Consider the following 7,633-nt stretch of genomic DNA (forward strand, 5'->3'; position numbering starts at 1 on the left):
TCATTGCTGAGTAATATTCCATTGTGTATAAATGCCACTTTTTTTTCTATCATTCATCTACTGAAGGGCATCTAGGTTGGTTCCACAGTTTAGCTATTGTGAATTGTGCTGCTGTAAACATTGATGTGGCTGTGTCCCTGTAGTGTGCTGCTTTTAAGTCCTTTGAATATAGACCAAGGAGAGGGATAGCTGGGTCAAATGGTGGTTCCATTCCCAATTTTCCAAGAAATCTGAGCATTTTCTTATTCTTGCTCTCTCTCTCTCTCTCTCTCTCTCTCTCTCTCTCTCTCTTCTCTCGCTCTATTTCCATCTCATACCCTCTGCCATGTTACAATGCATTAAAATGACAGCTATAATAAGCTTTGAGTGTGTTCCGCAAAGGTTCCTACACTGGAAACTCAGTCCTCAGTTTGGTGGTGCTAAAGTGGTGGAATCTTTTTTTTTTTTTTTTGTACCCGGGATTGAACTCAGGGGCACTCGACCACTGAGCCACCTCCCCAGCCCTATTTTGTATTCTATTTAGAGACAGGGTCTTAGCACCTCGCTTTTGCTAAGGCTGGCTTTGAATTCATGATCCTCTTGCCTCAGCCTCTCGAGCCTCTGGAATTACAAGAGGGCATCACAATGCCCAGCTTTTGAGGTAGTGGAATCTTTAAGAAGGAAGGTGACTAGGTGAGTGGGGTATCACACTCAAAAATGGTTAATACTGGTCTCATGGAATAAATTAGTTCTCTGAGTGAGTTGTTTAAAGTGGGACAACCCTATGCACTGGGACCCTTCTGCCTGCACAGTATTTCTCTAGCATGTTGGGACATGGACAGAGGACCCTCACAGGGCCAAATAAACCTCTTTGTTTTATAAAGTACATAGCCTCAGGTATTTTGTTATAACAACCAAAAATAGATTCAGACAGAGGCCCTCACTGGAGGCAGCCCTTCGATCTTGGACTTTGTAGCCTCTAGAACTGTGAGAAACAAATTTATTTTCTTTATAAATTACCCAGTCTCTGATTTTTCTGTTATAGCAGCAGAAAATGCACTGCAACATAAATCACACAACCATTATAGTGGTGAAATAAGCTGGGTGGTGCTGCGGTACCTAGACCTAAATTTCAGAAGAGTCTTATAACGAGTTTATTCTTCCCTCATAGTCCAGGTCCATCATGGGCAACTGGCCACAGGCTCGGATTGACATAGTTCTTCATCAGTTTCCATGGAGAAGAAAAAGTGCCCTGCAGGGTTTCATGCTTCCCATTAAATCTTCCACTACAGAAATGATACATGTCACTTCGGCTCACAACTCATTAACTAGAACTAGTCACATGGCCCACACAAAGCACAAAGAGGGCTATCAGGAAAGCAGGACCACATTCTGGTGAGCTTCAGTAATAGCTTTCCTAACTATTTTGAAGAATAATTTTACAATGTGCTTTTAAGATACCATTTAAATACCCAAAGTGTCAATGTTAAAAGTCCACCACACTCTGATTCAATAACCATCCTTTGGAAAATATGTAAGTGTCTATGGAAATATCCCTTAATGTTCATAAATAAACAGGGAAGAATGTTTCATCCCTGAATATAAAACAAACCACACTGAGTGCATGGGTTCTTGGTACATTCTGAGGTGGTACTTGCACCCAACCACCACCACCCATTAAAAAGCAAGTTGCAAATTGCTGTCAACCTGAGAGCAAGCAAGCCCAGACACAAATATGATGCTTTCCTTTCAATGATGGGAGCACTGATCAGCACTCTTATGCATTCCAATCATAAGATTCAATTTTGAAAGTCCCCTAAAATGAAGTCATATAAGATGTGTAGATGAATGGTTCTCCCTCAGACCCTGGGGTAAGAGCCTTATGGTAATTTTAACACAGGTTCATTTCAATTCCAGAGCAACAAATGTCCTCATTTACTTAGTTGTTCACTAACAATGGAAAGCAGATCATTAGAGCAGATGAAAAGATACTTTAGACAAAAAAGTGTGATTTAAATGTAATTAAATGAATTCTATTTATATATTCATATTCTTTTAACATAAAGGTCACTTAGCTAATTCAAAGCAAAGTAGTACTTATCATGATAAGTTGTTGTTGTTGTTGCTGTTGTTGTTGTACTGGGGATTGATCCCAGAAGCATTTTATCACTGAACTATATCCCCAGCACTTTTTAATTTTTTTATTTTGAGACAGGGTATCAGTAAGTGGCTGAGCCTGGCCTTGAACTTACAATCCTCCTGCCTCAGATTCCTAAGTCACTGGTATTATAGTTGTGTACCACTACACCTGATTTACAATGAGTTTTAAAGGAAATACAATGTATTTTTTAGTAGCTTGGATTCAGGCAGGCCTGGGTTTTGAATTCTTGTTTTACTTTTAATACCTAAGAGGGCTTAGACACACAATGTCTCTATATTGCTGTGGGTTTGCTTATAAAAATAGAGTAGTACTTACACATGTGTCACAAGGTGTTATAAAAATTAAATGAGAAAATAGTTGTATAAGGTTTATTGATGGAACCCATGATTAGTGTTCAATAAATGCCAAAGCTTTCCAAGAAATATAACCAATAGAGGGCACAATTTATGTATATATCTCTATATATGCATACATCTCTATGTATAGGTACATATACACGTGCATTCATGTATACCTATCTATCTAGAGAGACATCAGATACCAGTGATTAATTTTAAGGAATTGACTCCTTCAATTTTGACAGCTAACAAATCTAAAACCTGCAGGGTAGAACAGCACAGTGGAGACTAGGGAAGAGGTATGAAATTGATGCTGCAGTTTAAACCTAAAGGCAAGTCTGCTGAAAGAATTCCCTCTTCTTGAAGGGAAGTCCACCTTTTTTTTTTTAAAGCTTTCAACTGACTGGATGCAACTCATTATGGAGGGAAGTCGGCTTTACTAATTTCAAATTGACTAATTTAAATGATGCTGTCATGTCAAAAAATATCTTCACCTCCAGGCATGTTTGGCTATACCTCTAGGTACCATAGCCCAACCCAAAACAGGCTGCAAGGTTAGATACCACTGGTTGTATTTGGGTGAAATTTACTAAGTTCTTGTATATACATTTACATTTCATTTACAAAACTTAAGAAAACTCACATAATCTAGATCAGTGAGTACCAATACTTTTCATTTATAGGACAAAGACAAGGACAGCCGCAAAGGGTATCACAAAGCACAGGTGGCAGCCACTACACTCATTTGCCATTCGTGTGCAACTACTTCATGAAGGAAAGGATAGGCAAGCAGGCCAGGAGGATGGGAAGGTTTCCACAGCAAAGAGTTCAAGTGAGCAGGAAGATCACTCCAAGCAGAAGGGCTTGTGTCAGCCTTCACAGAACAATGAACAGTGCAGCTGGGAGGCTGGAGAGGCAAGGTGGGGGAGGAACTGGAGAGGCAAGGCGGGAGCGGAGCTATGTTCACTCCCTTAGTTCATGGGCCAGCATTCCTGGTCTTGAAGAGAAGGAAAAAGTGGAAAAGTTAGGATTGTGGTGTGTGTAGACATGCTTGGGTGAAGAAGGGAACAGTAAGGCGGGACCTTTAAAAAAATATAAAATGAAACTTCTCTTGGTGAATAAGCTGATGATGTTTAAAACAATAGTGATGGTTAGCTAGATGATTGACAGACACATAGATAGCATAATAAGCTCTGACGATGTATCAGATCCTGTGCTGAGTGCTTTACATCACTTTTCTCACTTAACTCTCACACAATTGTAAAAGCTTGTGTTTTTGTCTTTGTTTTCTTTGCCAGGAATGAAACAAAGTTCACAAGAAATTGAACAATAAACCTAATACTTCACAGCAGGGAAAAGCCGGAGCAAGAATCCAAATCTAGCTTGATCTATGCTGATTCCATTGTTCTTCACTCAACACTGAAGCAAGGAATGAATGGAATACACAAGATTCCCAGGATCTGTTATAATGGCTCAGGAACCCACAGCCCTTGCTTGTTTGGACCTAACTCTTGTGACTTATATCTACTCCAACCAACCAGACTCTATAAATTCTTGAGGATGGCAAGATACCTCTGTTTTGTCTCTATATCCCTAAACATGCTGTTGGTCTCCATCCATTTACAACTTATCAGTATTTACTACACAAATATTGACTGACTGCTTCCAATGAGCCAACCCCATGCTAGACACTACACTTAAAAATAAGAATAATAGGGGCTGGGATGTGGCTCAAGCGGTAGCGTGCTCGCCTGGCATGCACGGAGCGCTGGGTTAGATCCTCAGCACCACATAAAATAAAATAAAGATGTTGTGTCCACCGAAAACTGAAAAATAAATATTAAAAAAATTCTCTCTCTCTCTCTCTCTCTCTCTCTCTCTCTCTCTCTCCCCTCTCTGTCTCTAAAAAGAAAAAAAGAAGAAGAATAGAACCCACAAGGATGCAAAAATCACGGTAATTGTTTTGGCCAGATTATAGGTTCATGGACATTATTTATCCTATTGCTTCTGTGCATGTTTGCAATGTTCCACAATAAAAAAAAAAAAAAAAGTTGAAAAAGAGAGGGAGAAGAGAGAGAAAGGATTCCACTGAAAGTTTTTCATCAAGATTCTTATGAGTTGCCTATGGCTAAACTACCCTCATTTTCCTTAAAAACAGCTTCCTTGGACAAGAGAAAATACTTGACAGTGGGCTCGTCAGAGAAATAGTAGAAACCATGAAAGGAAGACTAAGGAACACCCCATACCTGCCGTTTTCCTCCCACCACTCTAGCTGCTGTCTCTCAGGCACTTTCCCTTCCCAAGCCTCCTTTGCCTTTTCCCATCCTATCAATTCCTACCAATGTTAGAGTGCACACATTGCTCACATTCTTCCCCTTCTTCTCTTCTCCCCTGACTCATTCTTTCCTAAGGATTCTCCCCCTTTCTCTAGACATCAATCCTATTCACATGCTCAACCTTCCCAAAGGATAGGATGAGACCAGATCTCTCTCCTGAGCCTCAGCTAGAAATCCACATGCCCATGGGGTGTATGTTCTTGCATTTTCCATCATCACCTCAAAGCCAAAATATCACACTACACTCTCTATCTTCCTCCTTATTCAACTTTCTACCCATACAGGTTCTCCTTGCTTTGTTACCTAGCCCCAAAAGTAGAAATATCATGTATGCAAAAGAGTCCACCAACTTAGAGGGCAGCTAGCCCTCTAAGACTCTATTAAATATATTTAGTCATTTCCTCTGTTTAATAAACAACGGGAAGATGAATGAATGGGCTTCAAGACATGTCTTCAAGTGATTCATCCTACAGAACAAAACAAAATATAGAACGTAATATGAGACTACAAACATTTCATTACATCTCAAACCAACTGAAAATATTATTCTTTAATTGTTGACCAAATACACACAAATGTAGGTTATCCCTGTGAGAGTGTTCCTACTGGCATAGTGCAAAAAAAATTAGGCATTAAAAATTATGTCTCATATGAACATTTATTCAAAGACTGCTTAATTTTGTACTCAAGGTTAAAAAAAAGTATTTTGAGAGGCTACTTTATTGGCACTGCAAGTTTCATTAGTGAATTCACTCATCTCAGATGCAATCCAGATAGATTGCATTTGAACCTTGAAGGACAGACTAAATTACCATGAACAAAGATATATTCTTCTCTTCAGATGTATTTTAGTATATTTCCTGTTAAACTTATGGAGAGGACGTATTCAGACATCAACTGTTCATGATGGTTGACTTTAAATAAATGAGATTCTAATGTACGGATGAGGTAGACTTGTCCTCAATAGACAAGGTGGACATCTTTGAAGATCAAGTATTCCTGATAGAGCCTTGTTCCAGCTCAATTTAAGAAAGATGCTATTTCCAGGCAAAATAGCTTCAGGCGGAAGCTGTTCAAAGATACTGGTAGAGGTATTCTCAAATCAGATGGAAGATTACAGGGGATTATCTCCAAATAATCTCCCCAATTTTGAAATATGCTTTAAAAATGGAAGTGAATCTTAAAATATGGGGAATGTCATAACTCAAAATATTGTCAATAAAGTAGAACATGTGGGCTGGGATTGTGGCTCAGTGGTAGAGCGCTTGCCTAGCACATGTGAGGCACTGAGTTCAATCCTTAGCACCACATATAAATAAATTAAATAAAGACATTGTGTCTATTTACAACTAAAAAGTCTCAAGAGGCACAAAGCTACCTTAAGAAGACAATGTGGCTAAAGGAACCAGAGGCAATTGTTACTGAGAAGTCAACTAACTTCTGTGCTCCTCCAACGTTTGAGCCTCCCTCCAGCACCCACAGTCTCTATGACACACTACAGACCTCTCCTCCTTCAACCTCATGGTGGTCTAGAAAGCTCATTAAAATTTAATAGACTAGTCTGGCCTTTCTCAAGCTCTGTCTCCTCCTGTGTAAAAACTGTCAGGAGTAAGCTAAATAAAGATGCTGATCTAATTATATCATAGATTTAGACACTCATATGTAAGGGGGAAGAAGAAATAACCTAAGAGGGGTCTAGTCTAATACATGTATCTATACTTACCAAGCTGAGAGTTCTAGCCTCTATGTACACTTGAAATTTAACCGTCACCAAGTGATCTGAAAGGATCTATGGTCCATAACTTTTAGGATCTGGTAACTGCTTTGAGGGCATGAAATAAAAAGGGAGAAAATGGCTGGGGCTGTAGCTCAGTGGTAGAGCACCTGCCTACCACATGTAAAGCACTGGGTTTGATCCTCAGCACCACATAAAAAATAAAAAGATAAAATAAAATTATTGTGTCCATCTACAACTAAAAACATTTTTTTGAGAAAAGGGAGAAAAACAGATCCTATTTAGAATCAAGTCATAGACAAGATACAAATATCTTCAATATCCCTGTCTTCTCTCTCCATCACTATCATCCTCAACAGGCTGTCCTGAGTCACCCTGTCACTTATATTCTATAGTCCAGATTTTTCCAACCCTCAGCTTCTCAAAAGTTCTCCGTCCTGAGTCTGAGTTGATAAGCTGAAAAAAAAAAAAAATAGTAAACCTATAATTAACCCCTGATTTCCCTCAAATAATTGGATCCACCCAGCAGGTTACTCATGGTGACAGGCCTTTAATATTTTTTTAAACACCAAAATCATGTAGACTATATATGATTATATATTATATATATATATATATATATATATATATATATATATATATATATATATATATATATATGATTTCTAAGTCTCTGGTGACAGCCCCTTTGAGTGCATTGAAGCAGGACAGAGAAATGGAAAGGGAACTGGCCATGTGCAGAAGGGACCAAGCCTATGGGTGGCCTCACTTTATAACTACATGTTCTCCTTTCCAATGGTCATTCTCTGATGTTACACATAATACCTGAGGCTAGGTACTTTATAAAGAAAAGAGGACACAGGGCTCAGTGGCACATGCCTGTGATCTCAGCAACTTAGGGAGCAGATGCAGGAGGATTAAAAGTTCAAGGCCAGCCTCAGCAATTTAGTGAGACCCTCAGCATCTTAGCAAGATTTAAAAAATAAAACCAGACTGGGATGTAGTTCAGTGGGTGGCCTCACTCTGTCACCACATGTTCTCCTTTCCAAGGGTCATGCCTCCATGACCATATTGCCATGTGTTA

This window comes from Callospermophilus lateralis, chromosome 20 (assembly GCF_048772815.1).
Source record: "Callospermophilus lateralis isolate mCalLat2 chromosome 20, mCalLat2.hap1, whole genome shotgun sequence".
In the NCBI taxonomy this organism is placed as follows: Eukaryota; Metazoa; Chordata; class Mammalia; order Rodentia; family Sciuridae; genus Callospermophilus; species Callospermophilus lateralis.